Below are 27,508 nucleotides of genomic sequence, written 5' to 3' on the forward strand. Positions count from 1 at the left end.
TGGACAAAAGGTTGTATATATGTATCGACATATTCTGACAATCTTTCTGTGGGGGAATTGATGCCTGCAATAATAGGACGACCCGGTGGAAAGGGGCCGCCCTTGTGGATCTTCGGGAGAATATATATACATGGCGAGCTTGGTGCAGTTACAGCCAGATACCTATATTCTTCCTCACTGATTAATCCTGTTTCTCGCCAATCTGATAGTCTCAAGTTTATGTGGGCAGTAAGGTTACCCACAGGATTTCCACCAGTTTTTTGTAACAGTCCATATCCGACAATTGGCGTTCAATTTCACTCATGTAGTCAAGTTTTTCATGAGGACAATATTGCCCCCTTTGTCCGCTTCGCGGATGACTATAGAGTTATCAGACCTTAGGTTTTTAAGGGCAATTAGTTCCTGTGGTGTAAGATTTAGATTTTTACCACTGCGGCTGATCGGAGAATCTATCAATTTGTGGAATCCTGCAGTAACTCTTTTCTTGAAAATGTCTATGTTAGGGTGGGTGCCTACGTGTACAAAGTTTGATCTTGGTTTTAGACCACTGGATTTGGTTACATTTTCCGACACATCCAACTCATTACAAATAACATCCGTATCAATAGAAGTTTTGAGTTCAATCGTTATTAGTGATTGTAGCAGATTTATTTCATTCACAGTGTAAGGGGTCACAGTATTTACATCATTACAAGAGTCATGTTTCTTAACAGGGTTTCTAGCAAAATGATCCTTTAGTTTCAAAGTACGAACAAATTTACATAGGTCAACCAATATTTCAATGTCATCCCCAGTTTGGTTTGGACAAAAACCCAATCCCATTTCAAGTACAGACTTTTCATCATGGGAAAGACATTTATCTGAAAGGTTCACAATGATAGACTCATTTGTACTTCCTCTTTCTTTCCCAATCTTGGTGTTATTATCATTATCTCTTAGTTCTTGTTGGACCTTGTCCTCTTTGCAACCGTTTCTGCATTTGAGTTCTTGCCTCTGTTTAGATCTCTTCCAACTGCGCCCCCCTCTTTTTTTTAACTTTTGGCCTTGTTCCTAGCCTCAGCCTCTCCATTTCCACTAAAAAAGGGTTCTGATTTGGTCTGGTCTCTCCTGTTGCTGTAGGTGCTGGAACCTCGCTTGAGAGCGAGCTAGTAGTGGATGATAAGGATGTTAGACTACTTGCTGATGTTAAATCGGGGGTCTCCTCTCTCTGTCTTTTACCATCCCCAGGTACTTTAATGTTGTCAAATTTATGAGAGAAAGTATATATTCGTCCCTCCTTGTAATCTTTATCGTCCCTCTTTATTTTCTTCATTTTTTTATCACGAAGATACAGTTGGTGATTCTCTAGGATGCTATCTAATATATCATAGTTCTTTTTGATAATGTCTTTTAATGGGGATGTCTCAATATCCTTTTCTAGATCTTCTATCTCTTTTTTAAGTTTTTCCCCCTTGATCTCAGAATTTCTTATTAATATTTTCATCATATTGAAGGAGGCATTTTTTAGATTGTTTTCCCAATCCTCCAATTGTTCAGGGCTAAGGTCCTCAAATGTAGGGAATATTAGGATTCTAAGACCCCTGTGATTTTTTTCATTTTCTATGTATTTGCCCAGAGTTGTCCCATCCCACCATCGGGACATTTCACTCTTTTTGAGTTTTTCCAATCTCTGGAATTTTATTTTTAATCCCTCAGTAGAGGGAATAGTTATATTGCTCACACTAGGATTGTTGGCAAATAGGTCTTGAGCTAGTTCTTGTCTTCTATCTTTGAAGCCTGGCATGGAGATCCGCTATAAGATAAATAGTCAGAGTCTCTAATTGGTCTATGGCAAGAGGTCAAATGCGGAGTTGGCTAGTGCTACTGGGAATTGTAACAATTTGTTTAAGGGGAAAGACAATAGTGGGGGATTCCCAAGAGAACAGCACCTAGTCAAAAATTCTCCAAAACAGATTTTTCTTTTGGGACCACCCTCTGGTACATAGGGCAGTCTGTGTGCACACTCCACAACACCCACTGTTACAGTGTAGGTTCAAAACATGAACTATGAGAGGATTTGAAAAAAGGCAAGGTGCACCACTTGAATATTTTTGTAAACTGTTATCTCTAATAGGGTAAACAGTAATGATCACTTCTACTATTTCTTGTATTCTTGAAAGTTCTTTTATTCAATTCAGTTAAAAAAAGCTATACACAGGATCTACAGCCGACGCGTTTCGTCTTCAAGGGACTTCTTCAGGGCTGTTTACAAAAAAGACAATATACAAGACATACAGTTAAAACTTAAGTTAATAACTCTTTAAAAAGCAACTAGGCTAGAACAAAGAATGCCAGTATCGAGTCTAATACAAATCCTATATTCACAATGCCAACAAGCTAGGGTATATCTAAAATTGACTGAATTGTATTAGACAGAAAATGTATTAACTCAATTTTTTAGCTGTTTTAATTTTGAAAACTAAACGTCATTTGTTGAGTTTTTCTGTCCAGTTTAAAAAACACCACAAAATCTCATTTATAGTCCTCAGTTGCATCATTAACGTCTTTCACCATTTACATAAGGAGAGACAATACTGTTTCAAAATGAAAACATGTTACTAGTTTTTGCATATTATTCTTCATATCGGCATGTCCCTTTATATATGGTTGCCCTCACCGCCCAGGCTTATTGGTCACCGTAAAAGTTAAGGACTGAGAGCCCCAAAGTCAAAAGAAGGGTGGCATGGTAGAGAAGCTAACAAAAGTGTATTTAGCACAAGAAAGTGATCATACCAAGATAGTCATTAACGGTGATGTCCCTGGATCTTCTCCCGTTGTTGAAGGGTGCGTAAGTATATCCGTGAGATTATATTATGGTTCATGTGGCATCTAAGAGTGATCAACGAGAGATCATTAATGAAGAGTAACTGGAGGACAGGGGATAAGCCACATATAAACACATTCAAAAAGCCACTGTTGATTCCAATGACTAGAGTGAAGTTAAAAACTTTTGACCTACCACGTTTATCAGACACCTATCCGTTTAGGATTCTGTTCCGGCAGATCAATTATTTTTCTGATAGGCGTTATAGGTCCATTCGGATTAGACTAACACCGAGTCACACCCATAGTGTAAGGTGTTTCAATATTGTACAATCAAGCCACCTGTGAAACACACAAGAGTCTATAGGTTCTCATAATAACGGATAAGAGGGGCTCATACACTCCTAGTCTAAAGGAGCAATAGCTGGGTCTGGAACTATAAGTGAATGGCAGGAAATTGACACTTACATCCAAAATGAGGATAATACTCCAATAAAAATGGAACCAGGGTAGAAAGGTAGTGGGGACCTCCGTCTGTCGTCTAAGAAAGGCAAGAGAATGGATAATATGAGCATTTTTTTTTTTCCTAGGTGTGAGGGCAGAGGGCGTTCTGACGCAAGAAAGGGTCATAGAAGTGACGCAGTGAAATCTATAAGATTTCACTGCGCCACTTCTAGGACACAAATGCGTCAATTTCTTACGCCTGCCTCACAGCAGGTGTAAGACTGACGCAGGCCCTTTCACATGGGGCTTGCCCCATGTGAAAGACACATTGCTGGAGTTGCGTCACTTTTGTGACACACTCCAGCAATGCGTCACTTTTGCGCCATACAGATACATCAGAAATACTGACGTATCTGTAACTCCTTGTGCCATGATGCGTCATACTGTAAATATGACGCATCATTGGTGTCGCAAGGAGTGCGCAATGAAAAGTGACACATCGCTGTTTTCACGCAGCGATGCGTCACTTTTCATAAATGAGGCCCACGATTTTTTGTTTTTCCGTCTTGTGCGTACAGCAGTATTCAAAAGATTATGAGAGCCCTGGGTGGCCGATATTTAAAACAAATTTATGCCAGAAAACTTTGCGGGAGTGTACTTAACAACTTCCCAAAGTTTCCTGGCGAACGGATGAATGCTGTTTTAATTGTATTTATTTATTCGAGTTCTTGTGGATACACTATTTTTTGTTTTTCCGTCTTGTGCGTACATCAGTATTTGAAAGATTATGATGGCCCGGGGGGCCAATATTTAAAAAAAAGTTATGCCAGAAACCTTCGCGGAAGTGTACTCAACAACTTCCCAAAGTTTAATGGCGATCGGATGAATGGTGTTTTAAATCTATTTATTTATTGGAGTGCTTGTGGATACACGATTTGTTGTTTTTCCGTCTGGTGCGTACATCAGTATTCGAAAGATTATGAGGGCCCTGGGGGGCCGATATTTAAAAAAAATATATGCCAGAAACCTTCGCGGGAGTGTACTCAACAACTTCTCAAAGTTTCATGGCGATCGGATGAATGGTGTTTTAATTGTATTTATTTATTCGAGTGCTTGTGGATACAGGATTTGTTGTTTTTCCGTCTGGTGCGTACATCAGTATTCGAAAGATTATGAGGGTCCTGGGGGGGGCCGATATTTAAAAAAAATGTTATGCCAGAAACCTTCGCGGGAGTGCACTCAACAACTTCCCAAAGTTTCATGGCGATCGGATGATTGGTGTAGTGATGCATAAAATACAAACAGACAGACAGACAGACAGACATACATTCGTTTTTATATATATAGATTAAACAGTCACTGTTTTTCCTCTCTCATGGCAACAAGAAGAGACACCGGAGACCCTTTATCCAAGCGTGGACTGTGAACGCGAATGGGTGAAGCAAGAGCCTGCTTTGGAGAACCTTACTGTTTGAGCTGTTGCTTATGGGCCGTTTGAGCCTCAGTGCTATGGGCAGGATTCAGAGTGAGGTTGTTAATTTTGAGTCCTGTATGCGCAAGCAACACTTTTCTAAATTGTGCAAGGATTGTTGCACCCGTGCAGTATATCGCATAACAGATACCAAAATTTAGTGAGGGAAAATGTGTGATAAAAAAAAAAGCAAAACCTGAACATTTCACTATTATGATAAACAAAAAATCCACAGGTTATGCATTTTATCCACCAAAACTAGGTATAGGAAAAAACTGCCACATCCAGTTATTATCTCAGCCTGGAAATGGTGTTTACAGCTGTGGAAATCCCACCCAGTCGAGGCACCTGTAATCAAGGCCTATGCGGGTAAAAAAAGCCAACCTTGCTCAACCCTGGTATGTTAGATACATCAACCCTCTGTCTCAGTTTTTATGTCGAACAAACCACTGCGTTATGTGGCTCTTGGAAGTTGGAAGCTCTCTTTCATTAATCCTGGGCCGAGGGGGGTGGGGGGGAGGGGGGGTTGGGGGGTGACAGTGGAAAAGAAGGTTGATACAGTTGGAAAACTCTACGATCCACCTTCTCAGTGGCCCCATGTTCTCTTTTTCTGGACCATATTTTCTCTCGGCAATTTACACAAGGATAATGGAGCTCAGCACCTTCTAGTATAAAATAGATCTGGGTGAAATTTACATCACTTCGACGTATTTGGTGTAATAAAGTCAGTACCTCGCTTTGCATAATCACGTGGCATTTGCAGTCAAAAGTAGAAGAGAAATGTGCAATTTTTGCACAGGAACAACAGAATGCGAGCTGCTGCTGTTCATGGTGATTTTGTCTAAAGACATCTGCGTGCCAAAAATTGAGGCAAGAACACATTTCGCCTTAAAATGTAGCATTAAATAATGGATTTCACTTTATTTCTCGTAATGTTTTGAAATGTTGCCGAAATTTTGGGTAAGTGCATGAAAGCAAATTAGCAACTTTTGCACACCCCTGGCAAATAAAATAAAAATATGTTTGGAAAAGTTTCCATTGATTAAACAGAACGTTCCCCATTGACTTTCATCAATACTTTATCATCTTAAATCAATATAAGGCAGATGTGAATAAAAATAAGCACAGAGGGACACTTCTGGCATTGCTTAAAGTGGAACTCTCACAGACTAATAATAATAATAACCTATATCTGCCTGCTGTCTGTCTGCTATAAGACTGCAATATTCGGCCTTATGGCTTATGTATCAAATTAGCTCCTACTGTTGTGCAAAGAAGTCTGACAAAGAGGCCCGGATGTCATTATTCAGTTTCAGGCTCACCACTGTTCTCCTCTCCTGGGGAGTTCCCTCTCCTTCCTCCGCTGCCTCGCTTTCCTCTCCACATCAAACATTGAATACATTTTGAAACAATCTGTCATGGTACTTCAGGGCACCTGTGTACAAAGCAAATTACATTAAGGCACTACGGTTGTTATTACTACTTTCCTGAAATAATTAAAGAAATCTCTATATAACATCAAACCGAACATGTTCATGGGCTGTTTTTGGACTATTTTACATTGTACCCGTCTGAAGTCTGAAAGATGGCCTGAAACGATACGTGTCGTTAGAGATGTACTGCAAGTCAGAGTAGATTTATTTTTTTTATTCTGAGAATAAATAATGCTTGAAGTCTGTGCTGCCAGACAGTAATGAAAATAACCTACAGTGCTGAACAGAGAGTTAACAAACACAGTACAAGTAATTATTGATACCAAGCTGTCCAAAATCTACACTTTCCAAAAGAGGACTCATTAAATATTCATATCCATACCATGGGGACGCTTTCATTTTATGAATAATGATTAATCCCAATCAAGACTTTCCTGTTGTGGGTTTTTTTCCTAAGTGATTATTTTTTTTTTTTTGCATCAGGCAAAGTTCTGTTTTTCATCTGTTGTAGGAAAGCTACTGTATGTTTTATATTTGAAATACGAGCTTCCGCCTCTGCAGCATAGCAATAATGAATCTGATACAAGCCATTGGCATAGTATTAGATGCACTGACTTTTGAAATTCTACAGAAGCAAAAGATTTTGCTGGAAAAAATTAAATAACTTACTTTTGATGATTGTGCAAAATTGTAGGTAAAACACAACTAAAATCGGCTAACCTAGGACTAGAAATATTAATAAAAAAAGAGTAGAGTTTTCTGAGGCCAGTACACCCTTGCATTATACAGTTACCTAAATATATAACATTGCACTTACTTAATTTGAGAATGCTAAAAACTCAAAGCCTACTTAGTATTTAATGGCAATACAAATCGTATTACAAATTGCCCAAAAACACAGTGCCTGTAAATTAATAGCACTAATTTGCCCTATCTCAATTTGATATTGAATGTAATATTACTTTTATTTCTTTTTCACGTCGTTACTTCAAAGGTTTCTTTTCTTAGTAAAACACATAATAATAACTAAATAGACTCATGTACGGCAACTGAGTAAAATAATTACATACTATATGCTGGCTTAGTAATATTGTTTATTAATGTCTTATTTCATTATCCCTTATGGACGGTATAATCTAGCAGCTCCTCGAGCATCCTTATTCTTATCTCAATGTGATCCTCCTTCCAAATGGTTTTATCTGAGTGTTGTTTATCAAATAAATTTTTTTAATTTAAAATAATCCAAGGTTTCTGTAAGAACATGGGGATTTAATTGAGGTGGGTGAAGATCCTTCTCAAGCAACAACCAGAATCCCTGCCAGCAGTCAGGCTTAATTAACTTACAGGCTATGTGAATTTATGCAGCATACAAACTGTAATAAAGTAAACACACAACAAAAGAAAAATTTCACACCAATTTAGAAAAATAGCGAACAATTAAAAAAAAAATTGACATAAAAAAAATTCAATCAGTAGAACCGGTGTTTAAACTTTTAACGTTTTTAGTGAAAAAGAGTACCTAAAAGATCAAAACTCTAACTGTGGACATCTAGCTGCGTGAGACTGAAGAAAAGTCAAAAGTTATGACCCACCTCGATGGAGCGTTTGGATACTCGAGGTGGATTGTGCCCGGTCTTGGATAGCCTTTGGACTTAGAAGAAATTTAAAACAAAAATGTCTGAGAAGGTAAAGCTCAGTAGGGAAAGGTAGCCAGCAGTGTCTGAGGAGAAGGCATCTTTGTTGGGGAGTCACTAGACAAAGTCGCAGAGAAGGATTGTATGTTATGTTTTTGAAAGTCAGTGTCTGGAAAAAATACATAAGTGCCAACTGCCAACTAACTACAGTCATATGACCCAGGACACAGGCTGCAGACACCCAATGATTAAGACAAGAAAATGTCAACTTTCTAAAAGCAGTATTATCAGAATTGTGACCTATCATTTGACTATCCCAATAAAGAGGATTTTAAATTGCAATTCTTTTGAGAGCAAACATGATTTTGTGACCTGTTGCCAGTCAAATATTTGCACTTATTAAACGTAAAGAGGTAACCCATTGTTATCCTGTGGGAGAGGGGTCCTCACATTAGAGAAAAAAAAACATATTTGGGAATTTTTCACTTACAGGACATATTCAACTGAAAGGTGCATGTCCAAGTTGTAAAAGAATTTGGTGGTGGTGAGTTTTATACAGTGCGAACTAAACCCAAAGTATCAGAAAACTTTACATGAGCACCAGTTGCATGACAAACTGACACATTAATTTTTCTTAAGCACAGGGAGATTAAGTAATTTACCCAGGGGTACAGGATGTTGAGCATCCCTGCCGAGACTCAAACCTGGTTCCCAGGCTCCGATGTCGAGCGCTCTGAGGTCGACCGCTCTAGCCGTTAGGCCACATCCTCTCCCCCTATATAAACTGCACCCTCCCCTATGGGCTGTTTTGGGCCTACCTTAGGAATGATGTATATGTATAAAACATGGAGGTTTAGTGTAGGCAAAAGGTTTATTTTACCAGGTCGGATTGGTAGTTTAAAAATTCACCGGATGCAGTAGCAAGCCTGAGACATGTTTTAAAGGGCTACTTAAGTGGAGGGCGCGATATTTGCTGCAGTCCCACTAATAGCATTTCATTTACATGCCCTGGGTACATGTAGTACCACTCAACTAGAGACTTATAGGTAAATTAAATGTACCAATTGGGTGTAAGCTAGTGTTATGTTTTAGAGGGACAGTACAAGCACTTGACCATGGTTAGCAGTGGTAAAGTCAAAGAGTCTTAATGCCAACAAAACAAAATTCAGAAAACAGGAGGGGTGATGGTAAAAAAGTTCAGGGATGCCCCTGCACAGAAGGCCAGGCCAAACAGTTTCCCATTTCACTTATAAAATTCCAAGATCTCGACTTGCTAGAAAAATGGCAGATAGACATATTGGGGAAGGAGTCAGACACCCTGAAGAAGAACAGAAAATGATAGACATGGATACGCAGAAAGAAGATGTTATAAGCAGCACGCTACTGATCTGACACTCGTCTGCAGAGGGGAGAATAAGATGATACTCCTATCTTGTGACAAAAGGTAAGCACATTGGTAAAAAGGAACAAGTGGACATAATAGGACATTCAAACACTGAGCTAGGGGAATGGTACACAGGTAGACAGAGACTAATTCCGAGTTGCATCGTACTGGGGTAATTTATTGCATAATCAAATTGCATGCAATTGTACAGTTTTTGTGCAATAGAATCACCCAAATACCATGCAATTACTAGTAAAATTCCATGGAATGAGGATTTACAATTTGAGGATGATGTATCCAATCATAACAACACATGGAAACCCCATTCAATGGAGTTTTACTTCATACATTTACCACATGCTATGAGTCAGTGGTAAATGTATGAAGGGGCCTGTGCGTGGGTTGGGGGGATGCTGTAGAGGGCGGGGGAGGTAGAGAAAGGAAGGGGACTTTTTTTGTTCTTTTTTTAGTAGGAGTGGGTGATGTATGAAAGAGCAGCATAAGATTTGGATGCTACTGTATCCAAAGTCTCCTGCACTTTTTTCTGGTGCTTTTTCTGGCCGTAAAAATCCAGTGAGGTTCTTCCACACCCAGTATATCGTGGTGAGGAAAAACGTAACTACTAACAATCATGCAGAGTGAAATGAACGTGCACCTGATTTGTAATCAGACTGAGAAATTCCTTGGAAAGACACTGAAATTGAGAGACATGTATACTCACAGACTCTTGACATGAAATGAGGAGTCAAAGAGATTTACCAGCAGGCATGTAAACAAATGGAAGCAAATCCTGCTAAATAGACTGTAGTATAGCATATTTGAATATACTTATTACACTGATGCATCATGCAATTGGAATGTGCAAACTAAATAGGTGATAAATTCAGTCACTAAGTGAAATAGAAAATGCACCCAACAGAAGTTGTTATTAAACATAATGCAATGGACATGTTTAAGCTGATACTTTGAAACATAACAAACAATCCTTAAGAAATCAGATGATGCAATGCAAAGATATTCTGATCCTTATTCCATTCTCATATTGCTTTCTCAAGTTCCCAGACTTTCATGGTGGTTCCATCTCCCCTGAGACTCTCCTTTTTACCTCTTCACTACCCCTAATGGAGACTTCCAGCTGTTACACTATGTCCCTTCTCAATATTCACTGGATTTCTCCTACCATTTATGCTTAGGGTTTCCTTTCTTCTCGAGCCAACGACCTCATAAAGTCTGCCTATCTGCTAACAAGTTAACAAGATAAAACATTTGCTTACAGATGAAATGCTATTTAGTTTTCAGAGGTTTTGCCCGTCACTTGGCAACAGTGATCAAGATCCAGTTGAAATCATTAATGGGCTACCGCAGGAAATTAGTTGAAAAATGGCAAGTAATTAGGGGATGGAGTTCTAGGACCAGACTTAATAATTCTACAGTTTTTTACGGGATCCCTTTTATGTTAAACCTAGTGCATCTATAAGTCTTTATTGTGCCATTTTTTGTGAAAGAGAAGCAGGGCCATCATCCAGAAAGGCTTACACATTTGTCAGAGTACAAGACATAGTTCGCAAGTTGTCATGACCAGTTCTGTACTAGTCTGGGTTCTCATCATAACAGCATCCCTCATGCTCCCCACAATGTTGGTCTTCCAGTGCAGGCTCCAACGATATCTTGGATGAAGATGATGAACCCAGGGACCCAAATGTTTTTGGCTGATTCCTAAAACTATTTGTTTGTCCTTTATTCTTCCCAGGCACTTCTGTAGTGGGAGGTTTTTTTCCAAGCTTTTTGGAGTCTAAAATTCTTTGTAATTTATAACATTTGTATACTTCCTGCTTGTTGGCAAATAAAGGTAGAAGGGTGCTGTTCCGGTGGTAGGATGGCTCCATCAGAGATGTATGAAACAAATGGTGCACAAAGATTTGGATAATTAAGACTATACAAACTACATAGAGGATCATGACATTTTATCTTAAAAGAAGACAACAAACGAAATCCCATAAGCGCAATACGAGGAACGAATTTGAAAGATGTCCACATTATCTCCTGCTTTACAACAGGATGCTGCCTTTGGTTTACTTTCATTGCAGTATCTTTATGCTTTTGTCAAGACCTGGCTCCTGCTTTAAAGCATCTTCCGTTTAGTTCTATCTTAACCAGCATCGCAGCAACTCATCAGGCAAAGCAAATTCAGGTAAATCCATGACATGAATAAAACAAATGACAACGATTGTGGTGGATTATGTGGGTCAAAGTTGTGTTTTCCTGAGTGAGTTCTGTCATTTAAAGTTTATAATGACAATCTGGTGGAGGAATGTTTGCAAACAAAGCTATAGTTTGTCTTTTTCTTGCCCTTGGGCACCATCTGTCTCGGGATAATAGAAGGGACTGGACCTAAGTAAACCAAAGTTTTTCCATAAGAGTCTGTAGAAGACTTAGGACAGCCAAACTGAAATCATAACTACAGTTTCATAGAGAGAATATCAACAAAGCAGGCATTTGCACTGCAATCGAACTCGCCTTTGGGACCATATATGTATTTAGCTATGCAGCACATTAACCTGAGTGCTGCAACATCTACTGTTCTTTAACATGGAGGGAAAGTAAGCACCAAACTGTGCGACATGCCAGGTATGGGAACACATGGAGATAAATATTGCTTTTCAGCGGGAAATGGTATATTCCAAAGCTCTGTTTTAATATAAAATCAGGGCCTTCGGTGGTCATATCACTGAAAATACAAGATTTGAAAAAACATTCTCTAGGCGTGTTCGTGGATGACAATTTATATGGATTGGAATCTAGCGAATGCTAAAGTGATTCTGGTATTTTACTGATCTCTACTGGTCATTTTCTATCAAGAAAGTTAAATAGAGGCAGTTGAACAAGCTGAACGTAATTCTGGTATTTTATTGACCTCTACTGGTCGTTTTATATCAAGACAGTTAAATAGAGGCAGTTAAACTGAAAAAAGTCCCTAAGCGGAAGCAAACAAGTCCTAGGGCTGATCTCCAGAGAGCACAAAGTACATACACATATAGGCATATACAAAAGTATATATAAGAGATCTCAAATGCTCGACCTAAAAAAAGTTATGGAGTCCGAAGCAGGAAGTACCCAAAATAGTAAAAGAAAATGCTCAGCACTGGAATGGGGCTGAGGGTAGCAGTTAAGGGGTAGAATGAGATGCATGTCTCCAAACAGAAGCTGCTAAACACTGCTGCAAGAGAATTGAATGATGTAGCATTGGCGTGAGGCAACAAATGGAACAAACAAGTGCCAAAGAAGGGGAGGAAGAAAAAGAGGTGGAGAGATGGATGAATGAAGAAGATGAGAGATGTGTGGATGTGTGGCTAGGAGATGGAAGGCATATAGAAGGAAAGAGGGATGGAGAAGGGTAGAGGGATGAAGAAAATATGGACAGATGAGAAAAAGATGGCTGAAAAGAGGATACACAGATTGTTATGTTATGTTATGTTATGTTAAATGGATATTTGTAAAGCGCACAGCTACTCGATTAACTGTCCCGGCGCTGAGACGTGATAACGACATTAGCATGATCTATGAACCAGGTAGAATGCTAGAAAAAAGGATGGACAGAATGAAGATGGCTGATAAAGAGAAGGGTGGATGCGGAGAAGGATAAATAGTGGGAAGGATGGTTAGAGGGAATGAGACTAGAAAAGAGATAAAGGATGTATGGAAAAAGGCAGATAGGATAGAGAAGAAAGGGTGGATGGATGGTTGAATAAATGAATGAAAAGACAATTGGGAATAAAGGCAGAAAGAACTGAAAGGTGGAAAATAACAAAAGAAAGATGGTGGCAGTATTATTTTGGATATGGTTCAAAGAGGGGTCATTTTATTTTTCTGTCTACTTTCGTATTTGCACTGGGGTCAATTGCACCGTTGCTACATCATGGTGTCTCTAGGCCCCTCCTAAAAATGCTTCATGCTACTAATGGCTAGAGGCCCACCTGTTACATTGACTAGTCAGACAACAGGCTGAAAACTGGAGGCTCCCTGAGTCACACTATGGAGCATTGCTAAGCAACCTGTAATACAGTCTCTAAAAATAAGTTCACCAAAGCAGCAAGAGGGCTATCTAAAAAAAAGAAAAGAAAAAAAATAAGATTAAACGGCTCACTGGCACCACTAGAAATGGGGAGAGACAGTCTAGCCCTGCATATGCCTATCTTAGTAAGAGCGTGACGTTAACTGGAGGAAGAAAGCAGGCCTCTGTGTTTAGCTTTCTTTTAATATCCAGAATCTGGTATGCAGTAGCAGTGACCCGATCACAGTCATAGGTGGAGCATTAGCCTATCTCTTCAATCAAAAGAAAATAATATAAGTGGCTAGAACCTGCAGACTTTCGATGTTGGAAATACATCCAGCAAAACATAAACTCCTTCAATGAGATCCCTCTCAAAGAAAAGATGAACATGCGATTTATAATACTTGCATATTAGTGTTTTAAATGAACAGGTACTCTCCTGTACTGAGTACCTGAACTTTTATTTGAAATGGCGTGTATCTGCACTTCTCAGGAGCAACCAGGTCCCCTGGATAGTGAGTCCCAAGGCACTGTCAATCCTGGTGCTGTCCTGCTTGGCCCACTTGTCCTAAACAACACTGACAGAGTACAGCATAACAGCTGGCACCTGTGCATCAATTCAGGCAAAGAATATCTATCGCACAAATCCCTGGGGTGGAGGACACGGGTTTCAAGAATGCCGCAGGCCTTAATGGAAGAAATGAAAATAGCCCCCTCCATCATGACCTGGCAGTACAAAAAGAGCCATGATAAACGGAAGCAGACATCTTATACTCCTGCACTAATGATAGCTACGCCCGTGCTGCAGGCAACAGGTGTGTTTTGCCATGGAAGCGTGGACATGGAGCACCTTGGATCCACACACGGGCCTCTCGCCACTGTCGACCTTTAATACTGCAGATTTGAATTTGCATGTTGCTGCATTCCAGAGACACAGATAGGTGGTGTGTCTTGAAGAGTCATTCATGGTGTGCGGTAAGGGGTGGGGCCAAAGGCCAGGGGAGCTGAGAAGGGGTGGAGATTGAATGTACATAAAAAAATCTACCTCAGCAAATGTTTCCATGAAAATTGTACACAAATGATCTCTGCGTCCTTCTCCCAGGGCTGCCTGGGGCTCTGTGCTATTTCTATGCAAAAAACAACCTCGTGGTTTCTATCTTATAATTTCCACTGGAGTGGCTGTGACATGACCTGAGACACATGTGTGTGAGGCAGACAGGGAAAGCGGAGAGAGAGCTTGCGCCAAAGAGCAGTGTGAAAAAATATTGTCAAGAGCAAACGCAGCGAGAACACAGCCGAAAGAAAATTGCAGGGATAACTTGTTTGTTTCAGACCCCTGCCCCACCTGCTTGGAGCCCACCACCCCCATACCTTACAATCTTACTGCCAGACCCCCACCCCACCGCATTGGGCACAATCCATCTGCCTCCCTCTTATCCTTTGCATTTGATGCCTCTTGGCTTCTGATGTGCGGATAGCCCGGTGCAGTCAGGAGACGGCGCAGCCCTCTTTCCATTTTCAGGAGGGAAAGAAAACGGGAGGGATGAGAATGGAGGTGCGGGAACCAAATGCGCATTTGCAATGCAATAGGACTCTCATTTCCGCAAGAACTATTGCATTGGAAACAGGAGTGCGGGCAAGAAGGCGCGAACGGGAGGGGGGCCGAGAAGTCACAGACTGCGGGAGGGGGCGGGGAGACATGGAAGAAAATAGTTCAGAGTAAAGGGGCCAGTAGCCATGTAAGGAAACAAATGAGGACATGGCTGTCACGAGGAGGGACTAACAAGCCTAAAACCAATCGAAAGGCTGCATTTAGGTCCTAAGCCAATGAAAAAGATGCACGGAGAGTGGGCGGAGCTTCCAGGAAGCTTCCATGCTACACTGAATACTGCATGCCTCGCAACGTGAGCAGCGCATGCGCAGCAACGCTAGGCTCGACCTAAAAACGAGTCAAGGAGCTAGTGTTTGCATCAGGCCTCCCTTTGATGAGCATAACAGGTAAATGTGTTCAGGCAATCTCTCATGTAATAAGATGGTTGTGATATGGCTGAGCTAATGGCAGTATTATTATAGAGTTCATTGATATAGATTGTCAAGGGTGGCATTTTAATAAACGTCAATTGGACTTATTTCTTGTGCATGCATCATGTATTTTCATATCATGGGTCTCAAGCTGTCATAGCAGGCAGCCAGCAGCATCACTGGACCAACCAATGTCTTCTCTTGATCCCTTTATGAAGGTTCACTTATGATTGTGAAAAGGAGAGCAAAGTCTGAGAGTGTACGCCAGTAGTACGAAAAGACCACAACCCATTGGGAGACAGGGGGAGAAAATCCAATTCATAAAAGAAAAGCAACATCAGCTCCTGTCCTGCAGGGAAGCCACAAGTTGACAGAAGGTACTATAAATCTCGGATGTGAGTCGCTACTGTATTAGTGTGTTTTGTACCCAGCAACAATAGCCACCATTATTGGCATTTTGGGTTGACTTGTTAGAATAGAAATGTTCATGTTTGAGCATTGCCCTATGCAAGTTAGCATTTGCGGTAACATTTTCTAATCAGGCGCCATTTTGAATCATGATCGAAACAAATTGTTTGTTGTTTCTAAGAAAAAGCCTCTGCCACATTTTGTTTCTGCAATGTTAGGTTTTGCTTCACTAACAAATAGGCTGTTCATATTAGTGCATGCCTTTCTCACTAGATTGAGGCCCTCTCCCACTTGTCTGGTGGTGGGTGCAGGGTGAAAAAACCTTGGGTTGTATCAGGTGGTGTGAGAAAGGCAAATCAAAACTTATGTTTGGTATTTTACTGTTGAGCTTCATCTGCTTGGAAAATCCCACTATGGGTATGTTTCAGCCCAGTTGTGAGATGTACATCATGTATCTTTTTGCTTGTCGATGTCAGTCCCTCTGCAGCCACACCTAGCGACTGGGCAGACTGGACTCTGCGCTGAGAGTATATGAATAAAGAGTTAATGGTTTGTATTCTCTACTGTCTGACCGACTCTTCATTTGGGATGGAAGGCTGAGAGGTGGTCATTAGTGACCCGAGTGAACCTAAATGGGCCACTTCCTTCAGTTGGTGCCCTAACAAGGACTCCTTCAGCTGATTGATCCATCCTCTTTCCTCAGACTTGGGGGGAGGCCAAGGACATCTTCGAGTCAGACTGACTGTTCAGGGATCCCTGCACGAAGAGTTTCTGTTACTCGCTGCTGCCCCTTTTGTCCTGCCGTACAGTGCCTCTCCCAGTGGTCATCCCGACTGGAGTCGTGAATGGCAAAACCCATGGATCTGACCATTTGGTCTGAAGAGTCGGCAGGGAAGAACTGGTCGTTTGTGCCAACCATATCAGGTGAGTTTGTTTTGGTTCTTTGTGGATATGGTACCATTGTGGTTTGAGTTTGGTACGGTTTGAGGACCTTTTATGATAAAAGTATTTGCAACTACTTTGCCAGGTAAAAATAACAAACTTTTTTCCTTTTAAAATGCCTGGTCTTAGTAAAATCTTGTATTCATGTTGTCGTTGTTGTTCTGCAGATGCTTGATTGGAAGAAGCTCAGCCGGCACCTCCTGAATGCAGCCCTAATTTGGATATGTATGTGAAGCATGGTCTTTGCCCTATTATGTTTAGTACATAATGGCAGAAATTGAGGTGATTGAAGAGAAACATTTCTTTTTCTCTTGCAAATCCTATTTTAATTATGCACGTTTTCTTTTTTGCACTGCATTTTCTAATTGGAAATATCCCCAGGGGTTGATAAAAATTCTAAGCTTACTCTATGCTCTCCCCTTGTCTCCTCTGAAAGAAAACCCAGTAGAGGATACAGTTCACCCAATATTCCTCGATGAATAGTGAGGATAAATGGGAGGTTGGTTGGAACCCCAAATAATGACAATGGTCACTTTAGTGAAATGATGGGTTTCCAATAATCCTGAAAGGGTTCTTTCTTTTCACAATCTTTTCTCTTGTTCTCAGCACTCTTTTGTGATTTTGCTTGGTTGCACTAAGTTAGAGAGAATTTTTCTGTGCACTTTGTCCCAGAAATATTTACATTTATTTAACGGCTAACATTACAGAGCTTGGATTATATGTAGTTTTTGTGATGTGACAGAGAAAAACAAGAGTCTGGAATTGAATGGGAAGATAGGAGATTTCAGTTCCATATTGATAAGTCTTATTTGACCAAAGAAGAAGACGTTGCTAGATACACGACCCCCACCCCCTTATGCCCCACAGAGGATATATCCTACCATTTCCTTACAGTCACAGCAGCCTCTTATATCTGCTTCAGTTGTTCCTGTATCTGCAGCTGTTGTCTCGGCAGCTTTAGCTATGGCACCTCCCGCTCCTTCTTTGTCCTTGCCATCTTTGGCAACTGTCACCCTCAGCACATCTACTGTTTCGACTCATGTATCCTCCGTTCTTTCTCCTCAGTTGCAGGAGCCAGCAATGATTGTACCTGTCCCTTCTGTTGTTTCTCCCTCCATGGTTTTCCATCCTCTGATGTCTTTGAATGCTGAGATGCCAGTATGTGGATTCGAGGATAGAGACTGGATGAAATTTAAGGACAGAATAGGTCCGTTAGTGCGATCTGGGGTAGGGGATAAAGAGAAACAAGTAATAGCTGACAAGGCTGCAGAGTGGGCTCGTAATGCGATCTATGGTGTGGAGGATGTTTGGGAAGTCATGTGAGATTTTCAATCCTTTATACAGCAACATGTCCTTAGGCATATGTCTGCTTCGCTGATTAGCATTTGTCAGCCACACATTGGGGTAGAAGTGCCTCAAATTTTAATTGATATTAGAGATTGTATGTATGTTACTGACTTAGAGCCATGCCAAGTATTTGGGAATGTTACAACTTTAGTTGCCTACAGGGGTAGACTACATGAGAGGAGCCCTACTCAGACAACTCAGTTTCCGATATGGGAGGTCCATTCCATATATCATCCAGAAATACCAGAGATAACGGATCAGCTTGGTAATGTTACTAGAACGGCTGTAGCGGCCCATTTTCAGGAACAATGGGTTTACACTCAATGGAAGAGGAGTGATGTTCTAGCCCTTAAGACTCATTTGCCTGATCCTAGGATGAATCCTACAGCTTATTATAAAGAATTAACTGCGGCTGCATCTTCTACTGTAATGACTCCTGCTGATATTGAAATGTTTTTTGATCTTCTCGTTCTGGTTGATGTTTGGAGACAGGTTCATACTCAAGACCATGTGGTGGAGTTGGGTGGTACATGGGGTGTGATTAGAGTATTGGATCAGGAAAATAAGCCAGATGATAAACCCAGAGCCAAGATTCTTGCTTTGCCAGGTCGCATTATTACATATATGCATTCCCTTATTCTGCCTAAGAAGTTAAGCTTGGCCAAATTGAAAGCTTGTCGACAGAGAAGAATGAGAGGGTGTCTGATTTCTTTACCTCATTTGAAGACATGTTTTTGGACTACAGTGGGCAGGATATGTCTATAGAGGGAGGAGTTTGATTGTTTGTTGACAGATTTGTCTGTAATCTTCTTCCTGAAATAACAACTTGTTTACAGGCATCTGAGAGTACTTGGCCCACCTCTTTCCCGTCTGTTATTTTCAATATGTCTCAGTACAATGAACACCGAGATCAGGAGGAGAAGAATAGGACTGATGAGAAACACAAAGATTTAAAGACGAAGGTGTTGTTCTAGCAAGCGTTTAGGGGAAATAGCAGGGGATGGGGTTGTCCTTCTAGACAGCTTCCATGTACCAGTAGACAGCCTTTAACAACACCTTTAGGGCCAAATCAGTGTGTGTATTGTAAGGAGGAGGTTCATTGGCATAGCCAGTGCCCTATGCTTTTACAGAAAGTTGCAGCTCCTAGAGGGCACGGTTGTGGTGGGAGAGAGTGTGGGACAGAGAGAGCAGAGAAAGCTAACGTTTCACAGGGTCTTTCTGATAATAACTACTTTGATGACCCCTGTGATGTCCAGTATTATCATGATGATTATGATATGGATGAGGTGAAAGGTTTGTCTTATAGCTAGAACAGCCAGAGACAGGAAGCGGGACCAGTTAGATACCTGTCGATCAGCTAGGTCCTTATGTCACTGCAGATTTGCAAGGCTCGACTAAGGAACTTTTGGTGGACACAGGTGTGACAAAGAGTTCTGTTTCTCAAAATATGGTCTCTGGGGCAGCCCTGTCTGACCACAATAAGGTTTCTGAAGGTTTTTCAGGTGTACCGGTTGTAAGCCCCAAGTCACGCCCCATTGCATTGACTGTTGGTCCTTTCACTGTGGAATCTCTGTTTGTGTTGGACATCCAATTGTTGTGAAAATGTGATTGATTTCGATTAGTTGAAGAAGTTGTATGCTACAATGTATTGCTCTCCTGCGGGTGTCTAAATCACTATCGGTCCAGTATTAAACCAGTACTAAACAGTGTTTGTCTCAGGATGCACCACTTCCAGCTGAATTTGCTGATGTCCCACCCACTCTATGAGCTACAGGTGACACGGATGTACGACTGTTGCATATGCCAGTAGTTTCTATACAAGTGGAAGAGAATGTTGTTTTGCCTCGTATTCCTCAGTATCAGATACCGCAGGCAGGAGAACAGGCTCTTCTTCAGATTATGCAGAATTTGATACGAAATGGAATGGTTGAGGAAATGTCTGGCAATAATTGTAATAGTCCTATTCTTCCGATTCTTAAACGGATGTCCTCAGGCTCCTCTGAGGACGCTGATGATGTTTATCATTTTGTGATTGATCTGCACGAGGTTAACAAAATCATGGTTCCACAGTTCCCTGTGGTTCCTCATATTACTGTGCTTTTGATGAGGATTCCTTTTACCGCTAAATTGTTCTCTATTGATTGATTCAAAGAATGATTTATTTAGCATTTCTATCCATCCTGATAGTAGATATTTGTATGGGTTCACGCTGGCTGGTAGGAGTTTTAGAGTCTGTTGAGCTCCTCGGGGCTATATGGAGAGTCCTAGTATTTATAGTCAAGCATTAAATAGTCAGTTGGATTCCTTATCGCTCCCTTCAGGTAATGTATTGGTGCAGTATGTTGATGATCTATTCATAGCTTCTGATACGGAACAGGGTTGCAAAGATAGTACAGTCAAATTGTTACATTTGGCCCATCATGGATACAAGGTTTCCTTTTCTTAATTTCAGTATTGTGGACAGTAGGTCACCTATTTAGGTCACCTACTGTCGAAGGAGGGTAGGAGGTTGACCCCTGGGCTCATCAGTGCTATTGTTACAATGCCCAGTCCATAAACTCCAAATGGTGTGCGCGCTTTTACAGGTATCACTTCCTACGGTCATCAATTGATACCTAACAATTCCCTGCTAATAAGTGAAAGCAAGTGAGAAAAAAAACAATGAGCCTTCAATAAAGTATTTAAAAAGCTCAAGCGCTTGTAATGTGTTTTGGATATGACAAAGTCGGCCACTATGTAACCAGCTGGGGTCAGATTTACTAAGATCTAGTGCAATGCAGCGTACCAATCAAAGTTGCTGTGCTACATTGCATCAAAGGTAGAGAGCTCAAAAGTGCCATATCTATTGGGACATGGAGCTGTTTCTCTCTCCCAGGCCTCTGGCCCACTTATGGCTGTCTTGTGCCACATATCTAATAAAAGAGAGAGGGACCCCAGGACCAAAGGGATAGGGTTCCACAATTGACACACGTCAAAATATAATTCCCTTTGGGCGAATTATCATGGAAAGGCAAATTCTTACCAGTCTGCAAATATACACTCAACAATCAATAATATCAAATTAAGGAAAATTCTGTATTCTTGTCGGAATTTAGTCCTTTACCTGTACCTCCTTTTTTACTGTAATGTTGGATGTATTTTGTATATAATGTTCCGTTTTGTGTATGTTTCCCATTTTTAACAAACTATAGTGTATGGTAATAAACTGTGCAGATCTACTTTTATTATTGTGTTTTCACTTAAAACCTTTTTAACATTTTTTGTATTGCTTCCTTGTTATGATTTGATATTATTGATTGTTGAGTGTATATTTGCATACTGGTAAGAATTTGCCTTTCCATGATAATTCGCCCAAAGGGAATTATATTTTGACGTGTGTCTTGTGCCACACACAGACCCTACCACCAGCTTATGATCCATCCCACTTATGACCAGCCTGTCTGCAGGAGTGCTGCTGCTGGGCATATTTCTTATAGAGATTGTGGGTGATATTCCATTCAGTGCCTTCCATAACTAGATATCACAAGTTATTGAATCACGCACTCTGTGGTATTCAAATTACATCAGTGTGTTTGGTTGTTGTTATATTAGTGGGCGTGCACTGAGGTATCGTCCCCTAAACCCGGGCGTATCAATATAACTATAGTTGCACTTCCCCACTGGGAAGTGTCATTCCATGCGCACTGCCAATGGTCCAAAGGTGATGAATTTACTCAAATAATCCAAAGTAATCCAAAGTTGCAGTCAATACTTCCTTTTAATGTATTGTGCAATGGTTTATACTAATTATTTTCATGAGATCGTTACATAATTTTCTTTAATCCATTAGTAGTTATCCATAATGTTTACTCAGTTCAGCCATCGCTCTAGTGTGTGAAACGACACATACCCAGGAAGTTACCCCTGAAGTAGGGGGGTATCACAGCCTGACATGCATTGGGGCTAATACTAGTTTGCTTGAAACATTATGGATAACTACTAATAGATTAAAGAAAATTATGTAACGATCTCATGAAAATAATGAGTATAAACCATTGCACAATACATTAAAAGGAAGTATTGACTGCAACTTTGGATTCAGTTCCCGTTCGTATTTAAATTTTTATAAAGGTGTATATTTAACTAAATTGCAGAAAGGTCATAACCAAGCTTGCCTTTGGAAGCAAAAAGTGTTTCTGTCCATCCTTCACTTGCCTTTTCTATCCAGGTGAAATATGGCGGCTGCTAGCATGAGTCAACCCCCCCTTTTGAATGATATGGGAGAACCAGAAATTAGTTGGAAGGAATGGGTGAAGTTGTTCGAATCTAAGCATGAGCGCAAAATCCGCTACGCTCGCGGATTTTGCGAATTTTCGGTAAATCCGCGATCCGCGAACTCTCGCGAATTTACCGAAAATTCGCAATCCGCGAGCGGCGGATTCCGGGGGCAAAAGTTCAAGCCTTGCTGGCCTGTTGTAACTAATTTACGATGGCGCCGGCAAGCTGCCAGCGCCATCCTAAGATAGTTACTAAATTAGCTTCAACAGGAAGCTCTAATAGATAAGATAAAGCAGGTCATCGAGCGCCTGCTTTATTTTATCTATTAGAGCTTCCTGTTGAAGCTAATTTAGTAACTATTTTAGGATGGCGCTGGCAGCTTGCCGGCGCCATCGTAAATTAGTTACAACAGGCACAAAACGGTGGCGTCTTCTTGAATAAATATGAAGGGCAGGGTTCATTCTGGCACGACGGTCCTGGCACAAAAATTAAACCTCAACCGCAGGCACTTTCAGATATCGATTAAGCATGTGCCCTAGTTGAAGCTTAAATTCAGTGACTCATTCATTGGCCCAAAAACAATCGTGAGCGTTGTCAAGGCTAGGCAGATGTGCCTTCTTCCCTAATATACCATAGCAAATCAGCTGTGATGCTGGACAGAGGCCTTTGCATCCTTGACTTTCACGAGCGCAATCCTCGTGCTGTTCCTGTGGCCAGGAGCTTCTGTATCTTTATCTGCGGCTCTGATCGGTCTCTCACCTTTAATGCACACAAGAGGCATGTGCACTCGCATGGAAGCCCCGTCCGTTTGGCCCCGCCCACACACTCGTGGTGTGCACCGTCTTCCCGCCATTTACCCACTATGACAGCTCACTCACGGGACCCCTGCGCCCTTGCCAGCTCAGATGTACTGATACTCATGCAAAACAGCACTGCAGCACTATTTTCTGTCCCAGTCCGACCCTTCCCCGCTAGACCCCTTTGCAGACAAAATTGAAGAGGGCTTTGGCAGTGCCTCTGTGAAGTACAGCTAGTTTGCCCTGTGATAGCGTGAACTTTTTCAGCTCAAAGTATATTTTGGGCAGAAAAGTTTAGAATGACATTACAAAACGGCCTTGGGTCATGGAGCGACAATCAGCAGATGATGTAGTAAAATGTTCAACACGTCTAAATAATATAATGTTCAAAAGGAGAAGCCATAACGCTGCTTAAATCACTAGGAATCTGACTATGTGCACCTAAAAGTTGTCCGTTATATTTGAAAAAGTGGGGACGGGCAGGGATCAGGTGAAACACCCATAGGGCAAAATGCACTTTGCAATGGAAAGTGGGCACTTCTCTGCGTCACAAGTTAGCACTTGGCGTCCGTTCAGTGCTTGCTCTAAATAAGAACAAATCTGGGCCAAAGTTTCATTGGTCGGGACAATATCGTCCACTAAAAAAAAATTTTTGGAATCAGCTAATAAAAGCCAGAACCTGGATGTTATAAATACCCTTCTTCCCAAGCGCATGAGCTGACATCGACATTAAATAGGATGAACGCTTCAGCTTATTATTTTACATTGTTTTATTTTCCTCGTATAGTGCTGCATAAAGCTAGAACATGCTTCAAAGCACTCTCGGGAGACACTGCAGCTAAGGGATATGCAAGAAGTATATAATAAATACGACAACATCCATATAACGAGAGAAGGTTGTTCGGTCTGCTTCTGGGGCTCTGAGGTAGGCGAATAAGGCGCAGTTGTCAGGTTTCAGGAAAAGGTAAACAAACTCGCATGCAGGTGTGTTCAGTTTAAGCCTGCAGCCAGCATACAGACAATGGGTTCTTCCCACCCAATAATGAGTTCTGTTTCTCATGACACCTCTTCAAGCTGCGCTGGCCAGGAGCTTCTGTATCTTTATCTGCGGCTCTGATCGGTCTCTCACCTTTAATGCACACAAGAGGCATGTGCACTCGCATTGCAGCCCCGTCCGTTTGGCCCCGCCCACACACTCGTGGTGTGCACCGTCTTCCCGCCATTTACCCACTATGACAGCTCACTCACGGGACCCCTGCGTTCTTCGGCGCGATTGCATAGTAACACACACCTGGTCGCTGTAGACAACTCTCTGGCACTTTAGGCAGCTGCAGTGTAGTAAAAGCACTATACATCTACCCAACGAGGTAGCACTTACTGATTATCTAGTAGGAAGTACTCCAGTTGAGTAGAGGTATGGCACAAAACGGTGGCGTCTTCTTGAATAAATATGAAGGGCAGGGTTCAATCTGGCACGATGATCCTGGCACGGAAGCCCCGCCCCAAATCCGCCGATCCGCAAAATCCGCGGATTTTGCGGATCCACGATCCGTGAATACGCAAATCCGTGAATCGTGGATCCGCAAAATCCGCCCATGCTTATTCGAATCCTACTTAATAACGATAGGAGGCGAGAGATACAAGGCTGAAAGGAAAAAACACATTTTACTGCATAATTTGGGCATTCAGGGGCGCAAAGTGTATGAGTCATTGCCTGCGCAAGAACAGGAGAGGGAGGGGGAAGGAGAGGTAGATGTTTATGAGCAAACCATGAGCAAATTAGAAAAACATTTTGGTGAAAGGGTAAATGTAGTGTTAGAACGCCACAAGTTCTTTAAGAGAAGCCAAGGAAAACAAGAGTCTGTGCAGAATTACATTGCATCTCTGTGGGGTCTTACTCAACTATGTGAGTTTGGTAATCTTACTGAGTCCCTCATAAGAGACCAGCTAGTTAAGTGCACAAATAACCCACGCATCCAAGAAAAATTGCTGGCAAAAAACCCAGGGTTAAGGGAAGCTATTGAAATAGCTAAATCGGTTGAGCATACCGCAAGATGCATTAAGGAAATGAAACCCAGCAGCGAGGTCATTGCTTCCATTAATGATGAGGAGGACAAGAATGAAGTGTACAAGGTGAAAGTAAAAGAGAACAGCAGCATTAGAGTAGATAAAAGAGAGAAGGGGCCTAAATGCTACAGGTGCGGCAGCAACAACCATTTTGCGACTTTTTACCAATGCCCTGCCAGGTATGTCACCTGTAAAAAATGTAAAGGAGTGGGCATTTCGCGAGAGTATGTAGAGATGGAGAACCGCACCCCAGAGAACAGGAGAGGAACATGGAGAGGGGCGCAAGTAAGGAAGTAAAATGCATAGAGCATAGAGCTGGAAAAATAATTTTACAATTAAAAGATCTCAGTAATACTGTAAACTCTATATATCCAAAGTGCGATGTGTACCTTTATAACAGACGTTTAGAAATGTATGCTGATTCATGCTCACCGTTCACCCTACTGAACAAAGATGATTTTGTGTCCATGGGTAATAACAATGTAAATGAATTAAAAATGCCTGACATTTCTCCTACAGGATACAACAAAGGAACCATACCTCTGTTAGGCATGAAAAATGTGCAGATACGTTTTAAGGACAGGAAAACTTATGGGACGGTGTATGTAGTGGAATCAGAGTCAAATCTACTCGGGTGGTTCCACCAGAAAGAGCTGGGTATCATCTTAGACCCAAATAGTGTTGAACAGGTTATGCTCACAGACAGGTCCCAAAAGAGTGAAAACATTTGTGAAGAGTTCAAACAGCTATTTAAGGAGTAGCTAGGGTGTCTGCACAAGTTCCAACATAGGATCAGGTTGAAATACAATGCTAGACCAGTTGTACACAAATTACGTCCTGTGCCACATAAGTTGAAAGATCCCCTTGAGGAAGAGTTGCGCAAGCTATGCAAGCTAGGCATAATCCAACCTATAAACTGCTCAGAATGGTTGGCCCTGATTGTTATCGTGGCCAAGTCCAATGGGGAAGGGATTCGTCTTTGTGTAGACTTTCGCAGTCTCAATGACAATATTTGGGTAGAAAGACATCCATTGCCCATAATTAATGAAATGCTGAGCACCATGGGTCCTGCAAAATATTTTAGTGTGATAGATCTATCCATGGCATATCACCAAATTGAGCTCCATCCAGAATCTAGACCACTCACGGCGTTCATCACCCCATTTGGGGCATTCATGTTTAAAAGGAGGCCTTTTGGGCTGGCGTCCGCAGCAGCTATTTCTCAAAAAGCTATGCAGAAGATTTTGGAGGGTGTCGAACGTAACCATGTGTTTCCAAGATGACATACTTGTCTATGGTCAGACTGATGATGAGCATGACAATATACTAAGACAAGTATTCAGAAGACTCACGGATGCTGGGCTAACTGTAAAAAGGGGAAAATGCAGAATAAAAGTGAAAGAAGTAGAATACTTGGGTCATTCGATATCAGAAGATGGGTTCAGACCTAAGAGCAGTTTGATCCAGGCGGTAACTGAGGCTCCCCACCCAAAGAATAAAGGGGAACTCAAGTCTTTCCTTGGGCTTATGGAGTATATGTCCAAGTATGTTGATAACTTTGCTGCCAAGTGCGAACCGATGAGAGAACTCTTGAAGAAAAACAAGGATTTCATGTGGAATGAAGAACAAGAAGCAGTGGCGAACTCCTTAATAATGATTTAATAAACTCACCGGCCTTAGGTACTTTTGACCCATCCAAGAGAACAATACTGGCTACTGATGCTTCAAACAATGGCCTGGGTGCAACCTTGATACAGAAGGACGGGAAGGATGAGAAGATCATCGACTTTGCATCCAGGAGTCTCACAAACCCCGAACGGAACTACTCCGTAATTGAGAGGGAAGCCTTGGCCTGTTTTTGGGCTGTAAGACATTTCAAGTTTTTCCTGTGGGGCTTAAGATTCACAATCCGGACTGATCATAAACCCCTCACCTTTATATTTTCAGTGAAGGGTCTAGAGAATTGCACACCTCGCATCAGCAGGTGGATCCTGGGTCTGGAACATTACAATTTCAACGTAGAATATGTACCGGGCAAGGAAAACAAAATTGCGGATTTCCTGTCGAGGTCGCCATTACCAGAAGTGGGAGCCACAGAAGAAGCTCTGGACAGTCCCATTTTAAAGATGGAGATACCTGCCATCACAGAAAGAGAATGGGAAGACAATATGAAGGAAGACAAGGAGTTAAGTACCCTAAGAGAATACATGAAAAATGGATGGCCAAATAGGAGAAATGAACTTGAAGCTAGCATTGTGGATTATTGGGAAGTCAGGAACGAACTAAGTGTCATTGGGGGAAGAGTCTATCGCAGCAACAGGGTGGTACCACCAAAAGACCTCAGAAGGTCATTGACTTGGCACATGAATGCCATTTGGGGCGCAGCACTACCAAAGCCAGGGTAAGAGCAAGTTTCTGGTTCCCCAGGATGGATGCCATGACTGAACAA

Source organism: Lissotriton helveticus, chromosome 12 (genome assembly GCF_964261635.1).
Source record: "Lissotriton helveticus chromosome 12, aLisHel1.1, whole genome shotgun sequence".
Lineage (NCBI taxonomy): Eukaryota > Metazoa > Chordata > Amphibia > Caudata > Salamandridae > Lissotriton > Lissotriton helveticus.